This window comes from Pelophylax lessonae, assembly GCF_965119305.1.
Source record: "Pelophylax lessonae genome assembly, chromosome: 8".
NCBI lineage: Eukaryota > Metazoa > Chordata > Amphibia > Anura > Ranidae > Pelophylax > Pelophylax lessonae.
This window is the reverse complement of record NC_138775.1, coordinates 282270678-282295504: the sequence shown is the minus strand read 5'-3', so window position 1 is coordinate 282295504 and position 24827 is coordinate 282270678. Positions and strand designations below refer to the sequence as shown.

Genomic DNA, 24827 nt, shown 5'->3' with positions numbered 1-24827 from the left:
TGCCCCCTGGGCATCTCTGATAACCTGTAAAAAGGCTGCACTTCTGCTACAGACATGCCTAAATGATTCCTGGTGAAGAGAAGTAAAACGTCCCCGCAGCTGACCTACTGAGTGCGGGATGAAGACCAGGACAGAACACAGCCCTCCCCCCCAGCATGGATGGTGTAAACTGGGCCTGAGCAGAAGCCAGTTCCATGCCCCACTGGAGAATCTCCCCAATTTTCCCCAACCGAGCTGTCCCAGCCCCCCTTAACTGCCCCCTGCTGGCCAGGTTGGGAACCCCCGAATTCGGCCGGTGAGTAGAGAGTAGCGGGAGCAGAGCTTCAGCCTGGAATGGGGGTCAGGAGGAGGCCAGGAAGAGGGAGAGTGGGAGGGGGGCCGTGTCGCTGCACCATGGGCCTCTGGATTGTACTTGCCCCCTGGGCCGAACATTGCCAGTCAGCCCCTGACTTTCCCTGATTTGCAACAAAGTCCCTCTCTCTCTCTCTCTCTCTCTCTCTCTCTCGTCTTCTCATTTGTCCCTCATTTTGCTCTGATCTCTGTATAGTTGTATATAAAATGCACTTTTTATCTTTCAAAAAGTATTTCCCAGTGCTAAACGTTTCATCCAATTTCTAAATTGCTGCATTTGTAAATTTCAAAAGCCAATATAAAGGAATAGTAGCGGTAAAAAAAAAAAGCACTTGTGGGTTTAACTAATAATTTTTTTTGTAACATTCTCCTTTAAGGGGGTGTGGCCAGGGGTGTGTCCTATACCTACATACTTTTGCTACAAGGAGTCCCTCGTTCCGATCTTAAAATGTTGGGAGGTGTGTACATAGCTCCCTGCCTCTCACAGCTGTATGCTTTCTTTTCCTTCAGTCACCCTGTTCCCGAGCATGAGATAAAAGAACACATCTGCAGCATCCATTTAGATTTACATGCTTCCTGTGGGCTGCAGACTGTAGTTGTGCAATCTGCTGATCAGTTGCTTAATTACAAATCAAGTGACCGATCAGCAGATTGCACAGCTAAAGTGAGCAGGACCCAGTGGCTTGCATGGAGGAGCATGCATGCCCAAAAGGATGCTGGGATGTGTTCTTTTATTTAACACTCAGGAACAAAATGATTCATGGCAGAGAAAGCTTAAAACGCTGAGAGAGGCCGAGGCTCCTCCATATTGGCCACTGGGTGGTGTACAATATGCAGATCACTTGCTTGATTAAAAATCAAGTGACTGATTAGCAGGTTGCACAGCTAAAGTCAGCAGGACACAGTGGCCTGCATGAAGGAACATGCATGCCCAAAGGAATGCTGGGATGTGTTCTTTTATATAACCCTCAGTAACAAAATGATTGGTTGCAGAGAAATCTAATAACATAGAGAGACTGAGACTCCTCCATACTGGCCACTGGGTGGTGTAGACTATAGCTGTATAATCTGCTGAACACTTGCTTGATTACAAATCAAGTGACTGATCAGCAGACTGCACAGCTAAAGTCAGCGTGACCCAGTAGCCTGTATAGAGGAACATGCATGTCCAAAGGGATGCTGGGATTGTTCTTTTATATAACACGTAGGATCAAAATGATTGATGGCAGAGAAAAAAATTGCTGAGAAGCCGACGCTCCTCAATTCTGGCCACTCGGTGGCGTAGACTGTAGCTGTGCAATCTGCTGATCACTTGCTTGATTACAAATTAAGTGAATGTTTAGCAGATTGCACAGCTTAAATCATGCCCAAAGGGATGCTGGGATGTGTTCTTTTTTGTAACCCTGAGGAACGAAATGATTGATGGCAGAGGAAGCTAATAGTTGTGAGAGGCTGAGGCTCCTCCATACTGGTCACAGGGTGCTATAGACTGTAGCTGTGCAATCTGCTGATCAGTTGCTTGATTAAAAATCAAGTGACTGATCAGTAGGTGGCACAGCTAAATCAGCAGGACGCAGTGGCCTGCATGGGGGAACATGCATGTCCAAAGGGATGCTGGGATGTGTTTTTTTATACAGCGCTCAGTAACAAAATGATGAGAGAAAGCTAATAGTTGTGCGAGACCAAGGCTCCTCTATACTGGCCACAGGGTGCTATAGACTGTAGCTGTGCAATCTGCTGAACAGTTGTTTGATTTGTATTCGAGCAACTGGTCAGCAAATTGCACAACTTTATTCTGTATCACCCAGAGAGCATGCAAATCTAAAGGGATGCTGAGAATGCATACTTTCATTTAATATTCAGGAACAAGATGATTGATAACAGAGAAAGCTGTGGGAGGCAGGAGGCTATGCAAAGCTCCATGTTAGCTCCTCCCACCATCTATGATCTTTGTGCGCTGCATAGAGAAGCACGGGAACCCAGTGATGACATCACAATGAAATGTATTTTTAAAAAAACTGTAATTGACTGTTGACCAGGGTGGGGCTTTAAGAAAACGGTTCGCAGTAATAGCCGGCAGCGCTGGGGCCACTGGTGCTGGAGGCCACCGGAGTCTTGGAGGCAGGGCGGGACAAGGGGTGAGCGGGAGGGACGGTTGTCCTGGGCGTAATGGTTTTGTGAGTGTAAGACGCTCTAAAATTGCACATCATGAATGGGGGAAGGGGGCGCCGTTTGGCATCTTTGCCCTGGGCGCTAGATGATCTTGTCCCGGCACTACTTGGAGGGCAGTTGGCTCAGTAGGAGTATGGGAGAGCGGGGGATGGAGGGAGTGAGCTCAGCCGAGTGTGTAAGTGCGGAATTTATGGGCCTTTCAAATGAAACTCTGACGGTGAATGCGAGGAAGAATCGCCAGCGCCGCGGCATCATCTACATAAATATCCGCCATTAACCCCTCCATTCCGCTTCAGGGACTGAGAAGCTGCAGGAGAAATAAACTGGAACTCCAGCCAAACAGCTAATTACAATGAAAGTACATCCTGCGTAAATCACAGCGCCTGCCAAAATATTTGCAGCACCGATCAATCACTCATCCGGGCCAACGCTATCTATCTAGAGCACACGTGTCAAATACAAGGCATGGGGGGGGGGCTGAATGTGGCCCTCCAGGCCATTTCATGTGGCCCTCGCATCTCTCCTGCAGCCGCAGAACCCCTTTTGTCTCCACCCCCACCTTGTCTCAGCAGTCTGCAGCAGAGAGGAGAACAGAACTCCTCCTACTGATCCTGTGCCTCTCTATGCAGCTAAAGCACCCCCTTCTCTCCACCTCCCCTAATCTCAGCATTCAGCAGACTGGCAGCTGACTCCAGCCCTCCTCTGGCCCTCCTCCAGACCCTGCACTATTTGCTTTTTACCTTTGCAGTAACCAGGGCCGGGACAAGGGGTGGGCAGCAGGGTTGGTTGCTCTGGGCGCAATGGTTTATTGCAGGGATGGGGGGGAGGGCGCCTTGACCCTAAGGCCCCTTTCACACAGGCAAACCATTCACACAATGGTTTATTGCAGGGATGGGGGGGGGGCTTTACCCTAAGGCCCCTTTCACACAGGCGGATCTGAATGGATGCCCCATGCATCTCTATGGGGCATCGGATGACAGCAGAGACATGTCCACTGACATCCGATCCAATCTGTCAAATCTGGACTTATGGAAACCCTATTTTCCATCCGTCCAGTGGATCGGATGAGAATGGACAGGCGGTCCGTTCCCATCCGATTCCCCCATAGAGAGCAGCAGGGACCTGACAGTTGTGTCTCTGCACAAAGTGCAGAGACAGAGCAGTCATCCGCCTGCTCAGCAGGGGATCGGCAGATCGTGCCCTCATTGGTATTAGCTGGAAGAATAGTGTCCCATCGTTGGTATCAATGGGAAGGAGAGTGCCCTCATTGGTATTAGCTGGAGGAATAGTGCCCCGTTGTTGGTATTAGTTGGAGGAATAGTGTCCCATCGTTGGTATCAATGGGAAGGAGAGTGCCCTCATTGGTATTAGCTGGAGGAATAGTGTCCCATCATTGGTATCAATGGGAAGGAGAGTGCCCTCATTGGTATTAGTTGGAGGAATAGTGCCCCGTTGTTGGTATTAGTTGGAGGAATAGTGTCCCATCGTTGGTATCAATGGGAAGGAGAGTGCCCTCATTGGTATTAGTTGGATGAATAGTGTCCCATCGTTGGCATCAATGGGAAGGAGAGTGCCCTCATTGGTATTAGTTGGATGAATAGTGTCCCATCGTTGGTATCAATGGGAAGGAGAGTGCCCTCATTGGTATTAGTTGGAGGAATAGTGTCCCATCGTTGGTATCAATGGGAAGGAGAGTGCCCTCATTGGTATTAGTTGGAGGAATAGTGTCCCATCGTTGGTATCAATGGGAAGGAGAGTGCCCTTATTGGTATTAGTTGGATTAATAGTGTCCCATCGTTGATATCAATGGGAAGGAGAGTGCCCTCATTGGTATTAGTTGGAGGAATAGTGTCCCATCGTTGGTATCAATGGGAAGGAGAGTGCCCTCATTGGTATTAGTTGGAGGAATAGTGTCCCATCGTTGGTATCAATGGGAAGGAGAGTGCCCTCATTGGTATTAGTTGGAGGAATAGTGTCCCATCGTTGGTATCAATGGGAAGGAGAGTGCCCTCATTGGTATTAGTTGGAGGAATAGTGTCCCATCGTTGGTATCAATGGGAAGGAGAGTGCCCTCATTGGTATTAGTTGGAGGAATAGTGTCCCATCGTTGGTATCAATGGGAAGGAGAGTGCCCTCATTGGTATTAGTTGGAGGAATAGTGTCCCATCGTTGGTATCAATGGGAAGGAGAGTTCCCTCATTGGTATTAGTTGGAGGAATAGTGTCCCATCGTTGGTATCAATGGGAAGGAGAGTGCCCTCATTGGTATTAGTTGGATGAATAGTGTCCCATCGTTGGTATCAATGGGAAGGAGAGTGCCCTCATTGGTATTAGTTGGAGGAATAGTGTCCCATCGTTGGTATCAATGGGAAGGAGAGTGCCCTCATTGGTATTAGTTGGAGGAATAGTGTGCCATCGTTGGTATCAATGGGAAGGAGAGTGCCCTCATTGGTATTAGTTGGAGGAATAGTGTCCCATCGTTGGTATCAATGGGAAGGAGAGTGCCCTCATTGTTATTAGTTGGAGGAATAGTGCCCCGTTGTTGGTATTAGTTGGAGGAATAGTGTCCCATCGTTGGTATCAATGGGAAGGAGAGTGCCCTCATTGGTATTAACTGGAGGAATAGTGTCCCATTGTTGGTATCAATGGGAAGGAGAGTGCCCTCATTGGTATTAGCTGGAGGAATAGTGTCCCATCGTTGGTATTAGTGAAAGGTATTATGCCCCACTGTTGGTGTTCAGTGGGAGGAATAGTTGTCCCAAGGGCTGAATAAAGGCAAACAAAGGACCACATCTGGCCCATGGGCCACAGTTTGGAGAACACTGCTATAGGCAGAAGAAATATTTGGGCAGCTGAAATAGTCCACATAAATATATTTTAACTGTGGTTCTGCTTTAATGTTTAAAGTGGAGCTACAATCTCCAATTAAAAAACTGCGAGCAGGCGGGCAATTTATCGCAGAGGAGACGGGCAGTGTCAACAATTACCCTTCCTGCCGGCTCGCAGCCTTCTGTAGAATGTATGATGAAAGGCCATGCAGCTCTTGCCGACGATAAAAAATTTCTAGCCTGCACCCTTAGGTTTCGGCATCCGAAAAGTCGGAATCTGCTGTGGAAAACAAATTCTGCTATCGAAAGATCAGATAATCAGCCGATCGTTTATCGTACAACATTTTTCCTCCGATCTCCTTATCGTGTGTATGGGCCTTTAGGCTAGATTCACACTTGGGTGTCGGTTTCTCCAGGCATCTTTTTACACGCATTTTCACGTGTTTTTAGGTGAAGTTGTTTTTGATTAGGTCAGTGGAAAGCATGTTACTAGGAGGCAGAGACTAGCTGTTAGGCATGAAAATGCGTGACAAACTTACATTTCTTACATTTTTCCCATTGGAGTCCATGGGGCCAGAATGGTGTGATCCTTCCCCCTCCCCTAAAAAAAAGTGGCAACAAGCAACCTTCAAACAAGTTAGAATAAAATATAAATCTTATTGTTGAGCGTCTTCTCACTTCTGGAAACGCACGACAAATCACTCTGGTGTGAATGGGTTAGATCTTCCAATACAAGCCCAATTTCCACTTGCAGCTGGCTTGTGGAAAGGTTTTAGAAGAGCACATGGGTGCAGAAGCAGTTTTTGTTGGTAGCACTCATATCACCCTGTGCCCAGAATTAAAAACATGAATAGAAGCCCCAAATGAAGCCTCCGTTCAGCAGCGCCAGTCTATGGGAAGGACCACCCAGATTCCTCTGATGGACAGGCCACACTCAGCCGGGCATGACATTAATAAAAATATTCTGGACGCTCCCGTAATTCGAAACAGTGTGAGATCTGCAAGCGCTTAAGCAGACACTGAGAACTGACAACAATTAAGCCAGGGCAATGTTTTTGATGTTCTTAATTTTTGTTTTCTTTCTTTTAGTCTTTCCTCCCTGAGGCCTCCTCGGGCGGCGTGGCCTTACACGACCACTCAGTGACCTCTCTCACACATGGATGACTCAACATAAAAGAAGTTTGCTGCTGTTTATTCTCTTCTCCTATCAGCTAATAGAGCCTAATCATATGGTCTATCGATCATGTGATTAATCGCCTGCAGCAGGGCGGACCCCCCCCCCCTCCCTTCCCTTTGGTGCCTGCCTTTAACCTTTAACCTTTTATACAAGCTGGGCATAGATGAAGGGTTGGTCAGTGTCCATGCATGCTGCTACAACTGGAGGAGGCAGATTTGTTATGTAAGCTAAAAACCATCTAGGCAACTGTGCTGTCTCTATCCCTAGCACCCAGGGGATTATGGGAAGACAAAAAATTAGATTGGTTTCACTGAGACAGGTTGCTGTAGGCCAAGGATCTCCAAACCGTCTAAAAAAAGGGCCAGTTTGCTGTCCTTCAGACTTTGGGGGGGGGGGGCGGATTGTGGCAGAGAGAATAGAAAATTCCCCATTGTATGTGAGAGCAATAATGACTCAAGCTTGGTGGTCAACAGGAATAACAATTACATGTGGTCAGTAGAAGGAATAGTGACCATCATTGGTACCATTGGGAGGGATAGTGCCATCATTGTTATTAGTTGAAGGAATAGTGACCATCATTGGTATTAGTTGGAGGAATAGTGCACCATCATTGGCATCAATGTGAGGAATAGTGCCCCATTATTGGTATCAATGGGAGCAATAGTGCCATCATTGGTATTAGTAGAAGGAATAGTGCCCCTTCATTGGTATTAGTTGGAGGAATAGTGCTCCATCATTGCCATTAGTGGGAGAAATAGTGCCCCACCATTGGCATCAATAAGAGGGATAGTTCCATCATTGGTATTAGTTGAAGGAATAATGACCATCATTGGTATTCTTTGAAGGAATAGTGCCCGTCATTGGTATTAGTTGGAGGAAGAGTGCCCCATCATTGGCATCAATGGGAGGAATAGTGCCCCATTATTGGTTTTAATGGGAGGTATAGTGCCATCATTGGTATTAGTTGAAGGAATAGTGCCCCATCATTGGTTTTTGTTGGAGGAATAGTGCCCAATCAATGGGAGGAATAGTGTCCAATCATTGGTATCAATAAGAGGGATAGTGCCATCATTGTTATTAGTTGAAGGAATAATGACCATCATTGGTATTAGTTGAAGGAATAGTGCCCCATCATTGGTATTAGTTGGAGGAATAGTGCCCCATCATTGGCATCAATGAGAGGAATAGTGCCCCATTATTGGTATCAATGGGAGGGATAGTTCCATCATTGGTATTAGTTAAAGGAATAACGACCATCATTGGTATTAGTTGAAGGAATAGTGCCCTGTCATTGGTATTAGTTAAAGGAATAATGACCATCATTGGTATTAGTTGAAGGAATAGTGCCCCATCATTGGTATTAGTTGGAGGAAGAGTGCCCCATCATTGGCATCAATGGGAGGAATAGTGCCCCATTATTGGTTTTAATTGGAGGTATAGTGCCATCATTGTTATTAGTTGAAGGAATAGTGCCCCATCATTGGTTTTTGTTGGAGGAATAGTGCCCCATCAATGGGAGGAATAGTGTCCAATCATTGGTATCAATAAGAGGGATAGTGCCATCATTGTTATTAGTTGAAGGAATAACAACCATCATTGGTATTAGCTGAAGGAATAGTGCCCCATCATTGGTATTAGCTGGAGGAATTGTGCCCCATCATTGGCATCAATGGGAGGAATAGTGCCCCATTAATGGTATCAATGGGAAGAATAGTGCCCCATTATTGGTATCAATGGAAGGGAAAGTGCCCCATCATTGGTATTAGTTGGAGGAATGGTGCCCCATCATTGTTATCAATGGGAAGGAGAGTGCAATCTTTGATATTAGTTGGAGGAATAGTGCCCTATTGTTGGTATTAGTGAAAGGAATTATGCCCCACTGTTGATGTCCAGTGGGAGGAATAGTGCCCCATAATTGATGTTAGTGAAAGGAATAGTTGCCCCAAGGGCCGAATAAAGGCAAACAAAGGGCCACATCTGGCCCATGGGTTTGGAGTTTGGAGAACACTGCTCTAGCAGAAGAAACATTTTGGCAGCTGAAATAGTTCACATAAATGTATTTCAACTGTGGTTCTGCTTAAATGTTTAAAGTGGAACTGAAGTCTACAGTTAAAAAACTGCGAGCAGGTGGACAATTTATCGCAGAGGAGACAGGCAGTGTCAACATTTAACGTTCCTGCCTGCTCGCAGCCTTCTGTAGAATGTACATTGAAAGGTCATGCAGCCCTTGTCGAAGTGCAAGTAGACCAGAAGTGGATGTAAAGAGGCTACAGGAGATCAGCAGCACTGAGACGTAACAAAGGATGAAAAAACAGGCTTTTATTTTTTAGAAAGTACAATTATTAATGAATTTGTCATTGAGTTAGTGGTTACATCTCCCTCAGAGGAAGCAGGCGGATAGAAAAGTCTGGTTGGTTCAAACATTTTTTGTCTGGAGTTCCATTTTAATGCCTAATCACCTTACCTCTGCCCTTCCGCAGGCTTGTGACACGGCTCGGTAAAACACCTGATTGCTCCGGGTTGTCATTCTTGAGTTGTCATGCTTTGCTGTACAGAGCTGACCTCAGGGCAGGGAGAGGTCAGCGCCTTCATCATGTCTGCCCTTTGTACACGCCCCGAGTTTCGTAGAGCGGCACAGCTGGAGCGCTTTTGTTGCACAGAAAGTAAAGTCATAGTTACATGTTATTCATTTCTTCTGTTTTTTGTTTTTTTTTTCAGAGTTTTGCTGCCGGTTTTCTCCTTTTGAGATTGAATTGCTGTAGGGTGTTTATTTGGGAGCCCTCAGCTTGGGTTGCGTGACGTTTTACGTCATACCCCGTTCTGCTGCATTTCAGTTGCTCTTTATGTCCTCTTTACAAAGGAAGGGGAATGCACCAAATGCAACATAAACGCACAGTATTATAAACGCATCACTAACACCACCTATTTTAAATGAAAGTTCAGTGAGACACACAGTCAGTCTCCTAAGTGCAATTTGCTGCTTCCGAAACCCAAAATCCTCAAAGCCGAGGGTTTAATCTGCTTATATTTTGCCTTCTCTGGTTTCCTCATCAACACGCTAATAAAGTCTTTAAATAAAATCTTTAAAGGGTAACTCCACTTTCAAGGAGTAAAAGAAACAGCAAATAAAGAAAAAAACAATATAGTGTATACAATTGTGACACAAATCATATTGTAATTGAATGTTATTAAAAATGACCTTTCCTTTTCAATCTGCAGCTGTTGTAATTTTCTGAAAATACAATACAATATGGCCGCCTGGAGGTGTTCTGTACACAGAATGTATACTGACCACACCCCCAGAAACATCATTTCCTGCTTGTGTGATTGGCTCACCAATTTTCCCAGAAGTCTGCACTAAGATACAAGTCAGATTTCTGGCATCCCCTGCAACAAAAATTTCATTTTTGGTGAGATACTCCCAATAGGAACACATCTAAAGGGATGCAGGCCCAGCAGATTTCCTCATTTGTGCTCTGCAGCTGCCACAGCTGATAGATAATTATGAAACCACTCCCATTGGACCCACTCAGCACAGAGGAACAAACAATGATTTCTTCAGAATAACAAAAGGTAGGAATCTGCAACAAAGTTTGTTAAAATCCTTGCAATGTACAGAGATAACCCAGAGGGGAATGTTTTTTCCCCAACAAAAGTGGAGTTACGCTTTAACTTTTCATTATATACTTTATATCAGTGCCGAGGTATCTGTGCTTCTTTATGCAATGCAGGCAGATCATGGCTGGTGTGAGGGGCCAGCATGGTGCTATACATAGCTTCCCCCCTCTCACAGCTTTTAGCTTTCTTGACCATCAATTATACTGTTCCTGAGCATTAAAATAACACATCCCCAACAACCCTTTAGATTTGTATGCTCCCTGGGTGTTGCATACTTTAGCTGTGCAATCTGCTGATCAGCTGCTTGATTACAAATCAAGCAGTTGATCAGCAGTTTGCACAGCTAAAGTCTGCAGCTTGCATTGGCCAGAAGGGTGCTGTACATAGCTTCCTGCAACCATCACAGTACCCTGCCTTAGTATTCCTTGTCAGGAATCAGCAGCAGGACCGTCTGTCCATTTTCATCCAATCCGATCCTCCAGACAGATGGAAAATAGGGTTTCCATCTGTCTGGATTTCACAGACCACATCGGATCGGAGAGCAGTGGGTGTCAGCGGAGATGTCACCGCTGACACCCGCTGCTCCATAGGGGTGCATGGAGAATCCGATCAGGACCGCCTGAAAAACTGACAGGGACCTGATCGGAAAGCCCGTGTGAAAGGGTCCTAACTAACAAATTGACTATATACAGTATACACAAAATGGGGAACACAGATAAACCAGGTAAACTGGAAATGCAGGGAACAGATGGGAAGATGAAACTAGAACTGGGATCAGGAACAAGTGGAGCAGATAAGGGGCAGTAGGGCACAGGATGCAGGACAGGAGCAAGGTCAGGATCAGACTAAATGGCATGCAGTCCCTGGCAATAGGACAAAACACTGGAGCGATAAGCACTGCTAGGTAAGGACATAAATACCCTCCCAGTAGCCAGCATCAGGTAGAACTGATTACTGGAATCTGCCAAGACACCCGCTGGTGGACACCAGAACTACAACCTTCCACTGTGGTAAGCACAGTGCCATAAGCAGGTGATCCAGGTCCTGACATGCCTCCTCTCAAGAGCCTTCAGTCCTGATGCTAGCAGTGGGCAGGTCCTTGGGAGGAGTTATGCAAATATCAAAATGCCTTAATGGGTGGATGTCAGTCTGGAGAAGCGGACACTCCTAGGCAGGCTGTTTTTGCATGCTAGATAACACCCACACATGATGCTGAGCCCCTATGATTGAAAGCACTGAAATCCAATGAAAGAAAGGGGCTGGTTAGTGGCAATCAGGCTGGGAAGGAAAGGGATAGCCAACAATGCATAATAACACGTGGCACTCAGTCTGTACAGCACAAGTCCAACTTCAGAAACAAGTACTGTGCGAGTGGCTGTTTCCTAAGGAGTGAGAAGTTAAACCCATATAGTATGCAGCTTGTCTTGGCTGGGTAACCTCAATGCAGCAGAAGATTGGAGACAACACAGGCCACAGTGACATGGTGCAAATCAAACACTTCATTACCTAAAAACAGTAAAATAAATATTAGTGACTCCGACGTCCTTTCTCAAAGGAGGCCTGGAGAGATGGAACTTGGTTCTGGAACCCATTCAAGAGTGACATTCCAGCTCCACGGCGGCCTCTCCCCATTGGTGGTCTTAGAAGGAAGCATGTGTTTTAGAGGCTCAGCATTTCCAGTAGATGGAATTTTCTGGATCCCATGCACACAACAAATGCACGACCATTTTTTTTGTTTGTTTGTTTTGGAAAGAGTAGGAGCCCCTGCAAGTTTTTTTTATCCGATTGTGACCTGGTATCAGCCTCTTGCAGTCCCTGTACAACAGAGCTCAGACTGGGAGAGGTAGAAGAAGCACAAAGAGCCAATCAATGCATGTGCTGACCAGAAGCATGCTGATTGGAGGAGAGCGCAGTGTGACAGAGATATGAGCTCATCGCTGTGCTGCTTCTCCTTTCACTGTCCAGTCACAGGCTTGGGGCGGGGGTCGTCCAATACAACCTGGGCTCAGGGGAAGTGGTTTTCACTGATGCTTGCCATCAGGATGAGGACATCTAGTGACAGAAAAAGGTAGTGTGGGGAAATCTCTATATTGAAGCTGAATATCGCAGCCAAAGCTAGTTTTATTTTTTTTTTTTAATTCCAATATTTTATTAATTTTTCCACACAACACGTTCACATACAAACAATATCTGATGTTCATAATATTCAGAAAGCTTACTGCATAAATGTCCATTCTGATCAACATATAAATCCCTAAAGGAGATTCTCCCAAGTTTCTACAGAAGTGGGGGAGAGAGAGAGGGGGAGAGAGAAGAAAAAAAAAAAAAAAAAAAAAAAAAAAAAAAAAAAATAAAAAAAAAAAAAAAAAAAAAAGGGGTAGGATTGAACAAAATCCTACCCCTTTGTTCTTTCTCCCCTTCACTTCAGTGAGTAGTGATACCCTACTTTCAAAACGCAATCCACCCGGTGAAGATTACAAGTCTTAACAAAACATAGATGTGGTTACATGTTAAACCATAAGTCAAAATGTGCTCTCTCTTTCTCTTCCATATGTTTGTTATTTAATTACCCCTAGTGCTCAAAAAGTGAGCAAAAAAAAAAAAAAAAAAAAAAAAAAAAAAAAAAAAAAAAAGGGGGGGGGGGGGGGTAGGTCAAACAAGCACCTACCCATTTGTTCCACCCCCCCTCCCTGCACATCAATTATTAGTGATACACTTCATCCTTACCACATTCCACCCAGTGGAAAATACAAATCTAACAGAACATAAACGTGATTACATATTAAAACCATAAATCAAATATACTATCTCTTCCCCTTCAGTATATTACTATTCAGTTACCCCAAGTGTTTAGGGAAAAAAAAAAAAAAAAAAAAAAAAAAAAAACTCCACCTTCATATTCCCCCAGACACTTTGAATCTCCTATCCTCCATAACTATTCTCCTAATTAAAATAATTGATACACTTGATATATCCCATCCTGCAAAAAGAGAGAAAAAAAAAAAAAAAAAAAAAAAAAAAAAAGAAGAAAAACGACATTCCCCCCTACCCTCCGTTTCCCATCTCCTCTTCTCGCAGTCTCAGGTACTCTTCCGAGGCTGTATAAATGGTCCAAGGCTGCCAGCAGATGCGGGCTTTTTCCTCCCTACTGTTACGTGCTGCTATTAATGTCTCCATCCGGTATATTTCGTTTACCTTAGCGAACCAAGTTTGTAATAATGGAGGTGTAATTTGTCTCCATACCCCAGGGATGCACGCCTTGGCCGCATTAAGCAAATGGATCAACAGGGAATTTCTATATTTCCTGGTTGATAACTTTGTCAAGTGCAATAGGCATAAAGCCGGATCTTCTCCCACCTCGATTGTAGTGAGATCCTTAATCACTCTCGCTATCTCTGACCAATAGCCTCTGATCCGGGGACAAGACCAGAAGATATGAAGCATTGATCCCCCCGTTTCTCCGCATCTCCAACAATTGTCAGGGTTTTTTTTTTTGTCCATCTTATGCAATACTACTGGGACTCTGTACCATCTCGTCATAATTTTATAACTAATCTCCTGGTATCTATTAGCTATAGAGGCCTTATGTGCGAGTGCTAATATTTTTTTTATTTGTTGCGGGTTAAAATTAGTTCCTAGTTCTCTTTCCCATTTGACCATAAAGGGTAATGCTTGTTCGTCCTGTTCCTTGGTCAGAAGGGAGTAAAAGAACGATAGAGCATGTGGAATTGTATTACCTCCTTTACATAGAGTTTCGAAAGATGTCAGGGGCCGAGGGGAATATCCCTGTTTCTGTAATTTCACCAAATAATGTCTAATTTGGAACGCAGAAAATATATCCATCGTTTCCTCTGACCCGGTCATAATCTCTCTCACCGTAGGGGGATTCTCTTGCGTCCATATATCTACCAGTCGTGTTTTCCCTCTCTGTGATAGGATTCTGATCATGCCCTTATTATGACCCGGCAGGAACTCTCTATTTCCTACTAATGGTAACATAGGGGATATTGGAGGTGCAATCTGTACTTTTTTTTGTATACTTCTGCATACCTTCATTGTAGTCCCTATCGTCGGGTGCGAGAAGATAGGGTCGCCAGAAGATATCGGTACCCAAGGGCCCCAGGGAACTGGGCTTTCTGTCAACGCATTTTCCAAGCTTACCCATTGTTTAGCTTTCTCATTGCAATGCCAGTCAAGCACCCTTGTAAGATGTATTGCCCTGTGATAGCGTTTCAAATCCGGCAGACCTATCCCCCCTTGGATTTTAGGCCGGGTAAGAATGTTTATTCCTATTCTTGGAGTTTTATTAGCCCAGACAAAAGTTCTCATCAAGGTATTCATTTGCATAAAAAAATATTCTGGAATTTCTATTGGCAGAGCTTGTAATAAATAGAGCACTCTTGGGAGTATATTCATCTTCCAAGAGCTGCTTCTACCAAACCACGTCAAAGCCAGGGTCTGCCACTTCAAAATATCTTTTTTAAGTGTTCTCAAGAAAGGGGGAAAGTTAGCCTCAAATAGATCTTCTGTTCGGGGTGTGATATGCACTCCTAGATATATAAATGACTTTGTTGTCCATTGAAGGGAAAGAGAGGGCTGCAGTTCCCTCCAAATCTCCGTTGGAATTGTAATATTCATTGCCACTGATTTTGCTAGGTTTACTTTAAATTGTGAAAATTTCCCATATTTCTGCATTGTTTCTAAAATTAAAGGCAGCTCCTGTACTGGGTTTGTTGTAAAGAAAATTAGGTCATCCGCATAGGCCGCTAATTTATGGTACCCTCCCCCCATGTGTAACCCCTTGATCTCTGTGTTTTTGCGGATTAAGCACAAAAGAGGCTCTAGCGTCAGGATGAAGATTAACGGCGACAGCGGGCAGCCTTGCCTTGTTCCGTTTTTGATTTCGAAAAAATCTGATCTCCATCCGTTTACATTCACTGCAGCTGTAGGTCCAGAATACAATGCCATGATATTTGTTCTCATTCCCTCTCCCAGCCCAATATGTGACAGGGTGGCCTCGATAAAATCCCAGGCCACCCTGTCAAAGGCCTTCTCGGCATCCACCGATAGGAGCATTAGGGGCCTATGTGTGCGCTGGGCGTAAGATATGAGATCGATTACTCTGGTTGTGTTGTCCCTTGCTTCTCTTGAGGGGATAAATCCCACTTGGTCGAATTGTACTAGCTGTGGGATATATGTTATAATTCTATTTGCAATGATCTTAGCAAAAAGTTTTGTGTCCAGATTTAATAACGCAATAGGGCGGTAATTTCCACATAAGGAGGGATCTTTACCCTCTTTATGTATTAAGGAAATGTATGCTCGAAGGCTGTCTCTAGGGACCTGATTTCCTTTAGAAATGTTATTGAAGTGAGCTAATAAGGGGGGTTTTAACTGGGACCAGAACTGTTTATAGTATGGTAAGGTTAAACCGTCCGGGCCCGGAGCTTTGTGGGGTTTATTTTGATTTATAGCATAATCTAATTCTTCCTCTGAAATGTCTCCTTCCATTGCCTCTATTTGTTCTTTCTTTAGTGAGGGCATCCCAGAAGATTCCACATATTCCCTTGCTCTTATAACTTGATCTCTGTCTCCTTTATCTACTTCTCTCCCTGTGTTTATATTGTAAAGAGATTGGTAAAAATTACCAAACTCCTTCACAATTTCTTCTATCCTTACAACTTTCTCACCCTTTTTTGTTTGTATCTGAGCAATTGTTGTTTTTTTTTGAGGTCCACGTAGCGCCCTTGCCAACATGGCCCCCGGTTTATTGGAGAATTCATATATTTGCCTCCTCATGAGTGTTAAACTTCTGATTGTTTTTTGATATAGAAGGGTATTTAGTTCTTCTCTAGTTTTAGTAAGATCATGCAAATGTACCTGCGCTAATGATTTTTTATGCATTGAACTAAGTTTTCCTAGCTGTGTCAACAATTCCGATATTCTCTTTTCATATTCTTTTTTACGCCGTGATCCTAACATCATTAACGTCCCCCTAATAACACATTTATGTGCTTCCCACGTCCCACGTCAGCTAGTTTTATTTTATTTTATAATGGGCAATTCATTTTTACTTTGTTACTTGTAGTTCTTTTAGTTCACTGGCTTCTGAATGTTCATACTCCTCAAACCTGAAATAGCAGCAGTATGCATTTCTCTGTAGTGTTATTTTTTATTTTTTTACTTGCTTTTGAACTTAACTGAGGACACAAAGAGACAGCGGACTTTGTGTTTGGTTCTCTGTACATAAAGATCAGCAAACAGACAATGTTTAATATCCGTAGAAAAGTGTCTAATTTTAGAAACAATTTATGAATTAATGTACGAGGACAGCAGAAGCCCTGCCCTGGGTATGCGACATATTGACACGCTTTGTGCGGTAAGCTAAAAAAAAGTGTTGTATGATTCACAGGTGAGAAGCGGTGAATAAAGAGAGCCTGTCATTTTACCCGTTCATTGTAAACTGACAGTGTCTTCTACCAGTCAGTCCTCTGACTTCCGTATTTGTGGTCACCATCGCCACCTTGTCACTCAGCTCTGTGTAAGGGGGAGCATGGCACTTCCTCCCACCATGCAGTGTTAGGAACTTGGTGGCCATTCACTTAACACCTGACTAGGATGCTAATTTTAAGCTTCAATATTATCCAACATAGAGCTTACACGGTTGTTGACTCTTGGAAGGATAAAGCGCCAGGGTAGCACAGGGAAGGTGGTTATGAAGTTTATGAATATGTACTATAGGGCCAAAGGTTTGTGGACACCTGACCATCTTATGGCGCTTTTCCACTGCATGGAACCGAACGGTTCGGCTCGCTTTTGCGCTTTTCCACCGCATGGTACGGTGTTGTAACGGTTCGGTGCGGTGCGGCGGCGCTTTTCCACTACATGGAACTGAACGGTACGTCTCGCTTAACCGGTTGCCGACCGCCGCACGACTATATACTGCGGCGGTCAGCCCCGGCCAGGCAGAGTGACGTATCGGTACGTCACTCGCCTGTCACTGACTTGCGAGCCTATCGCGGGCGGGCGCGCGCCCGCCGAGGCGCGCGCCCGCCGCGGCTAGTTCACAGACAAGTCAGTGCGTGTGACCGGCGGACTCGATGTCCGCCAGTCACACTGCGATCGCTCCTGTGAAGGGAGAAAGACAGAGCGGCTTGTGTAAACAAGCTGCCTGTCAGTTCTCCCTGTGTAAAAGTGAAGATCTGTCCGTTCTACTATGTAGAACGGTTGATCTTTGCTTTTACACCAATAGGAATGTCCCTACACAGTTAGAATCACGCCCCTAGGACACACTTAACCCCTCCCTGTCCAATAAAGTTAACCCCTTCCCTGCCAGTGTCATTTTTGCAGTAACAGTGCATATGTATAGCACTGATTACTGCAGTAATGTCACTGGTACCCCCAAAAGTGTCAAAAATGTCAGTCAAGGGTCCGATCTGTCCGCTGCAATGTCGCAGTACCGAAAAAAAAAATCGCAGATCGCCGCCATTACGCGTTAAAAAAAAAAACACCAAAAATGACAAAAATCTTTCCCTTTGTTAGTAAACGCGATAACTTTTGCGCAAACCAATCAAAATACGCTTTTTGCGATTTTTTTTACCAAACATAGGTAGCATAAAACAAATTGGCCGAAAAATGTTAAAAAATTTTGATTTTTACTTTTTTTTGGGGGGAATTTCATATAAAAAATGTGAAAAATATTGTTATTTTTGCAAAATTTACGCTCTTTTTTTGTTTATAGCGAGTGATCAAAAAATCGCACAGGTGATCAAATACCACCAAAAGAAAGCTCTGTTTGTGGGGAAAAAAGGACGTCAAATTCGTTTAGGTACAGCGTCGCACGACCGCGCAATTGTCCGTTAAAGTCACGCAGTAAAAAATCGCAAATAAAACCCCTGGTCCTTTAGCAGCCAAATCCTCCGGGGCTTAAGTGGTTAAACAGTACCACCTAATGCCCAAACCATGGGCATTAGAATGGAGTTGTTCCCTTGTTGTGGCTATACCACACAAGATTTTGTTGTCTGGGGGAATTGTGCACATTCAGACAGAAGAATATTTGTGAGGTCAGGTACTGGTGTTAGATGAGAAGACCTATCTAACTTTCCAATTTACCTTCAAGGTTTTCAGTAGAGCTTAGCTCTGGGCCTTGCATAGGCCATCCAAGTTCCTCCACATCAAATTGGTCAACCCATTCAACCAAAAAAGGCATTTGTAATGTCGAGTCCTGATGTTTGATGAGAAGATGTGTCTCTCAGTTATTGTATAGTAGGGTTGAGGTCAGGGCTCGGTGCAGGACACTCAAGTTCCTCCACGTCAAACTCATCAAATCATTCTTCCTTATGGAGCTGGCTTTGTACACAGGGGCACAGTGATGCTGGAAGAACAGAAAAGGACCTTCGCCAAACAGTTACCACAAGGTTGGAAGCACACAATGTTATGTTTGTGTATACTGCAGTACTAACAGTACCCTACACAGGAAACACCTGAACCCAATCATTTGGAGGATTGCCCAACTACTTTAGGCCTTATGGTCAGGCGTTTACAAACTTTTGGTTATAATCCATACAAGTGGTCAATGTAGGCCATTGAATGGAAAGTTTGCTTAACCACTTGCCGACGGCCTAACGCTGATTTACGTCGGCAGTCAGCCCCTCACAGGCAAAGCGACGTAGGTCTACGTCGCTAGCCTGTGAGGCTCTAGGGATCGAGGCGCGCTCCCTAGGCGCGCTGCCGTTTGCTCACGGACCCCCCCCCCCGCACGTGTGCCCGGCGGACCCGATGTCCGCCGGGCACTCGCGATTGTCCATTACAGCGGGAGAAAGGCAGGGGGCTAATCTAAACACAGCCGCCTGTCATTCTCACCTGTGTAAGAATGGAGATCATACGGTTCTGCTATGTAGGACCTTTGATCTCTGTTCTTACACTAGTAGCCACATCCAATCACAGTTAGAAGCACGCCCCTAGGGACACACTTAACCCCTCCCTCTCAAAAAAGTTAACCCCTTCACTGCCAGTGTAATTTTTGCAGTAACAGTGCATATGTATAGCACTGATTACTGTAGTAATGTCACTGGTAACCCCAAAAGTGTCAAAAATGTCAGTCAAGGGTCCGATCTGTCCGCCGCAATGTCGCAGTCCCATAAAAAAAATCGCAGATCGCCGCCATTACTCGTTAAAAAAAAAAAAATGACAAAAATCTTTCCCTTAGTTAGTAAACGCAATAACTTTTGCGCAAACCAATCAAAATACGCTTTTTGCGATTTTTGTTACCAAACATATGTAGCATAAAACAAATTGGCCTAAAAGGTTAAAAAATTTAGATTTTTACATTTTTTTGGGGAATTTTATATAAAAAATGTAAAAAATATTGTTATTTTTGCAAAATTGGCGCTATTTTTTTGTTTATAGCGCATGATCAAAAAATCGCACAGGTGATCAAATACCACCAAAAGAAAGCTCTGTTTGTGGTAAAAAAAGGACGTCAAATTTGTTTCGGTACAGCGTCGCACGACCACGCAATTGTCCGTTAAAGTCACGCAGTGCCGAATCGCAAAATAGGCCCTGGTCAGGAAGGGGGTAAAATCTTCCGGGGCTTAATTAAAGGGCAACACAGAATACATAAGGGTTTAGGTTGCGGTGGTGAGATAAGGGGTTGAGCAGCTGGAATAGGTCTTCTTAGGAGCTGTGATATACAGTCTGCCTCTTTTATCCACACATGGTAAAATGCTGGATGAGTGATTGCTGTTAGATGCCACAAATTGGGCCACACTTTAAATTATGGGTTTGTTTTTTTTTGCCTTTCCCTGGCTCATCTAAGAGCCAGAAGAGGTTCAGCTTGAAGGACATGTGGCTTTTTTCATAGTCAGGCTTTGTAAAGATTACAATCTGTGGCAACATTGTAACAACCCGTCTTCATATTTGGGCAGATGTTTTCACTCTGATACAAAGTAGCACAGATTTTCTCCACCTGTAAATTGTAACTGTCAGCCCTTGTCTCTGGGCATGCTGGGAATTGCAGTTCCGCAACAGCTTGAAAAACCACAGGTAGCTCTCACCTGTTAATAAAACAGCTCAGATCAGCTTAGCTATTGTTTATTACATTTATGTCCCTAGGACTGTTGATATTAAAAAAATTGAATTATTATATATCACAGTAATTAAAAAAGAAAGGAACACTTGCTATAAAAAAACAAAATAAAACCTTATGCAGGTGGGCTAAAAAAATGCTGCAATTGTAGATGTTTAGCTGTGTGGCTATTTTTACTATTTTTACTATTTTACTATTTTATTTTGTTGTTTTATTTTTTATTTTATTGATCTGAACACAGATGCATGTATCTGTTGATCCTTTCCCATCTCCTTATGTGATTATAAGTTCGTAACAGCAGGACTCTTAATCCTTTTTTCTTTTTTCAACTATTTTTATGTTTTTTATGTTAATAATATAGCCGTTAGATTTCCTCTCTTTGTACATCGCTGTTGAATATGCTGGCACTAAATAATAAATAATAAATAATGATAATAATAAATGATAATAATAATAATAATAATAAATGATAATAATAATAAATAATAATAATAATAAATAATGATAATAATAAATCATAATAATAATAATAAATAATAATAATAATAAAAAATAAATAATAAATAGTAAATAATAAATAATGAGTCATAGTAGGAAATATCAGTGGGCATGGGCTCTTTATCACAGTGAACAGAGAGGTGACGACTTTTGAAGTTAGTGATTTCCCTGTTTTGCTGATCATATATACGGTATATATATATATATATATATATATATATATATATATATATATATATATATATATATATATATATGTATGTATATATATATATATATATATATATATATATATATACAGTATATATATGTAAGACTTGCCCTTTGAATTACTTTTTGTTCCTTTGTCGATCCATTTTGCACATTGATAGATGACTCTTACATGAAACAGCCATTTCTACCACCCTCGGCATTGGTTGTATGATGGATAGGGCCAAACTCTGAACATTTCTTATTCAATATTGCTGCCCCCGAGAGTCCTTTTTGTGAGTTTATTAGATTTAGCGTCTGGTAACGGTGACAGGGGCTGAATACGGCACAGGCATATCAAGCATTGAGTATTGTATGTACGGCCTTCCCCAACACATGAGAGAGTCAGTGCTGCAGGGTGTATATTTCACCAACTTTAAATGGGCGCGAGTATCCCCCGAATATTATATGGGGTAATGTTTAGGGGTATAAAATCCCCAAAAAAATCTCTTGATCTGAATGCAGCAACACATTTAAAGTGCATTGCCACCCTGCAATAGTGTCAGGCCTCATTCACATGGTCGTATTTAAAGGGTAACTCCACTTTCGTGGGGGGAAAAAAATAGCAAATAAAGAAAAAACAATATAGCGTATACAATTGTGACACATCATATTATAATTGAATTTTATTAAAAATTGCCTTTCCCTTTCAATCTGCAGCTGTTTTAATTTTCTGAAAATGCAATGCAATATGGCCGCCTAGAGCTGTTCTGTAAACAGAATGTATACTGACCACACCCCCAGAAACATAATTTCCTGCTTGTGTGATCGGCTCACCAATTTTCCCAGAAGTCTGCACTAAGATACAAGTCAGATTTTATCACCTGCAACAAAAATTTCATTTTTGGTGAGATACTCCCAATAGGAACACGTCTAAAGGGATGCAGGCCCAGCAGATTTCCTCATTAGAGCCCTGCAGCTGCCACAGCTGATAGATAATTATGAAACCACTTCTATTTGACCCACTCAACAAAAAATTACATTTTTGGTGAGATACCCCCAATAGGAACACGTCTAAAGGGATGCAGGCCCAGCAGATTTCCTAATTAGAGCCCTGCAGCTGCCACAGCTGATAGCTAATTATGAAACCACTTCTATCTGACCCACTTAACAAAAATGTCATTTTTGGTGAGATCCTCCCAATAGGAACACGTCTAAAGGGGTGCAGGCCCAGCAGATTTCCTCATTAGAGCCCTGCAGCTGCCACAGATATACAGGGATCTCCAAACTTTCTAAACAAAGGGCCATTTTTTTTTTGCCCTTCAGACTTTAGGGGGGCCAGACTGTGCCCAGTGGGAGTGTACATTTTTCTGGCATCAGTGGGAGTAAACATGGCCACATTTGGTATTAGCGGGAAGAATAGTGCCCCATCATTAGTATCATTGCTGGTGTCAGTTGAAGAAATGGTGCCCCATTGTTGATGTCAACTCTGTTGGCAGACTAGTGTCTCAAATCAGTGGGAGGAATAATGCCCCAAAGGTTGGAAAAAGACAAGCAGAGGGCCGCATCTGGCCCCATGGCCACAGTTTGGAGACCACTGCTGTAATATAATAAATGTTTGCTTTTGGGTTTACTTTTCTACAGTTACAAATATTTCTGTCTTCTTTCAACTTTTGTCTGATCACCAGCTGGGCCCGTTTCACACTTGTAGGACCTGAAAGTTGCGCGACTTGAAGCAGTGCCTGTGTAATCTTGAGGTCTATGGACCTCAAGTCGGACCAAAGTAGTGCAGATATGAACGGTACTCATTGGAAATCATGGGGTACGACTTGTTATGCGACTTTGCAGTCCCAAGTCGCAGGACAAGTCGCACACGTGTGAACGAGGCCTCCCAGTTATTCCTTTTTTTGGAACAAAATACGTTTATTTGCCACGCTCGCCGTGTCTGTTTTTTTTTTTTTTTCTTCCCATAATAGTGAGCACGAGTTGGTGTAGTTGTATTTTTTCGGTTTCTGTTGGGTCACCCTCGGATAAGCAACACAGCTTGTCAGTTTTAAAGTGCGGAGATTAGATTGGAATGCAGAGGCTGAAAACGTGGCAGCTCGGAGTGCTGTGTATGGTTTAAATTATCCTCAAGAAAAAAAAAAAAAAGTCTGAGCGCGCAGAATTGCTCGGGGTCACATTTAGGAGGAAAGCTGCAGAGAGTGGGTTGGTTGTGGTTTTTAGCTTTTTCTTTTTCCCTCTCTTTACCATATGACGGCCTCACTTTCCCATGTTTTAACACAGAAAGCAGCTCTGGGCCGTCTCCGACCGACCACACAGCCTTTCAGCTGACCACAAATAGGAAGTTTGGCAAAGATACTATAGGATTAATGCCCGCTGTCTCTTAACCCCTCACAATGCCAGCATTTGCAGGAAAAAGGTTTTCCCCTCAAGCGGCATCCAAACGTCACCATTTTTTTTGTGTTTGTGGCGGTGTTTCCTTTTTAGTTGCCATAGGTATGTAATAGTGTTGTGTTTTGGTCGGAGAGCGCTGACAGCTGTGGTGTCGAGTGGCAGATTTTGCAGATGTCTTGCATGGCGAGGAGAAAAGACCTTAAAGAGAAACAATCTGTGTTGAATTTATGAAAAATATGTGACTATTCAGTGGTACATTATTAGAATTGTGCCTCATTACGCATAGAAAGTTTTATGTTTGCTCACTTAAGCCCCGGAGGATTTGGCTGCTAAAAGACCAGGGGGTATTTTGCGATTCGGCACTGCGTGACTTTAACGGACCATTGCGCGGTCGTGCGACGCTGTACCTAAACAAATTTGACGTCCTTTTTTTTCCACAAACAGAGCTTTCTTTTGGTGGTATTTGATCACCTGTGCGATTTTTTGATCATGCGCTATAAACAAAAAAAGAGCGTCAATTTTGCAAAAATAACTATATTTTTCACATTTTTTTATATGAAATTCCCCCAAAAAAATGTAAAAATGAAAATTTTTTAACATTTTCAGCCAATTTGTTTTATGCTACCTATGTTTGGTAAAGAAAATCGCAAAAAGCATATTTTGATTGGTTTGCGCAAAAGTTATCGCGTTTACTAACAAAGGGAAAGATTTTTGTCATTTTTGTTGTTTTTTTTTTAACGCGGAATGGCGGCGAACTGCGATTTTTTTTTGCGGTACTGCGACATTGGGGCGGACAGATCGGACCCTTGACTGACATTTTTGACACTTTTGAGGTTACCAGTGACATTTCTACAGTAATCAGTGCTATATATATGCACTGTTACTGTAAAATTACACTGGCAGTGAAGGGGTTAACTTAATTTTAGAGGGAGGGGCTGTGTGTGTCCCTAGGGGCGTGCTTTCTACTGTGATTGGCTGTGGCTACTAGTGTAGGAACAGTGATCAACGGTCCTACATAGTAGAACCGTCTGATCACTGTTTCTACACAGGGGAGAATGACAGGCGGCTTGTTTACATCAGCCGCCTGACTTTCTCCCTCTGTACCGACAATCGGCGAGTGACCGGCGGACATCGGGTCCGCCGGTCACAAGCACTAACTTCCCTGTGAACGAGCCGCGGCGGGTGCACGCCTCCGCTGGCGCGCGCTCACGCGCTATTGGCACACAAGGAAGTGACAGGCAAGTGACGTACCGGTACGTCACTCTGCCTGGCCGGGGCTGACCGCCGCAGTATATAGTCGTGCGGCGGTCGGCAACCGGTTAAAGGGTAAGGCTGGATACACACTATACAACTTTTGTTGTTAGATTTCCTTTAGATTTACTTTCAATTATGTAGTGCAAGGGCCTGCCTGATTGCATACAATTTAAAGTGATTAGGTTTGACCTTATATTATATGGTTTTGGTAAGTCTAACGGAAAAAATCTAAAGGAAATTGTATAGTGTGTATCCAG

The 24827-nt window shown here is 43.5% G+C and overlaps 1 protein-coding gene across 9 annotated transcripts in view; it reads left to right on the top strand.

The window, feature by feature from the left end:
* Window positions 1-24827, top strand: part of NFIA (nuclear factor I A) — a 504907-nt gene that overhangs the window by 124939 nt on the left and 355141 nt on the right. The gene's annotated exons all lie outside the window — the stretch shown is intronic.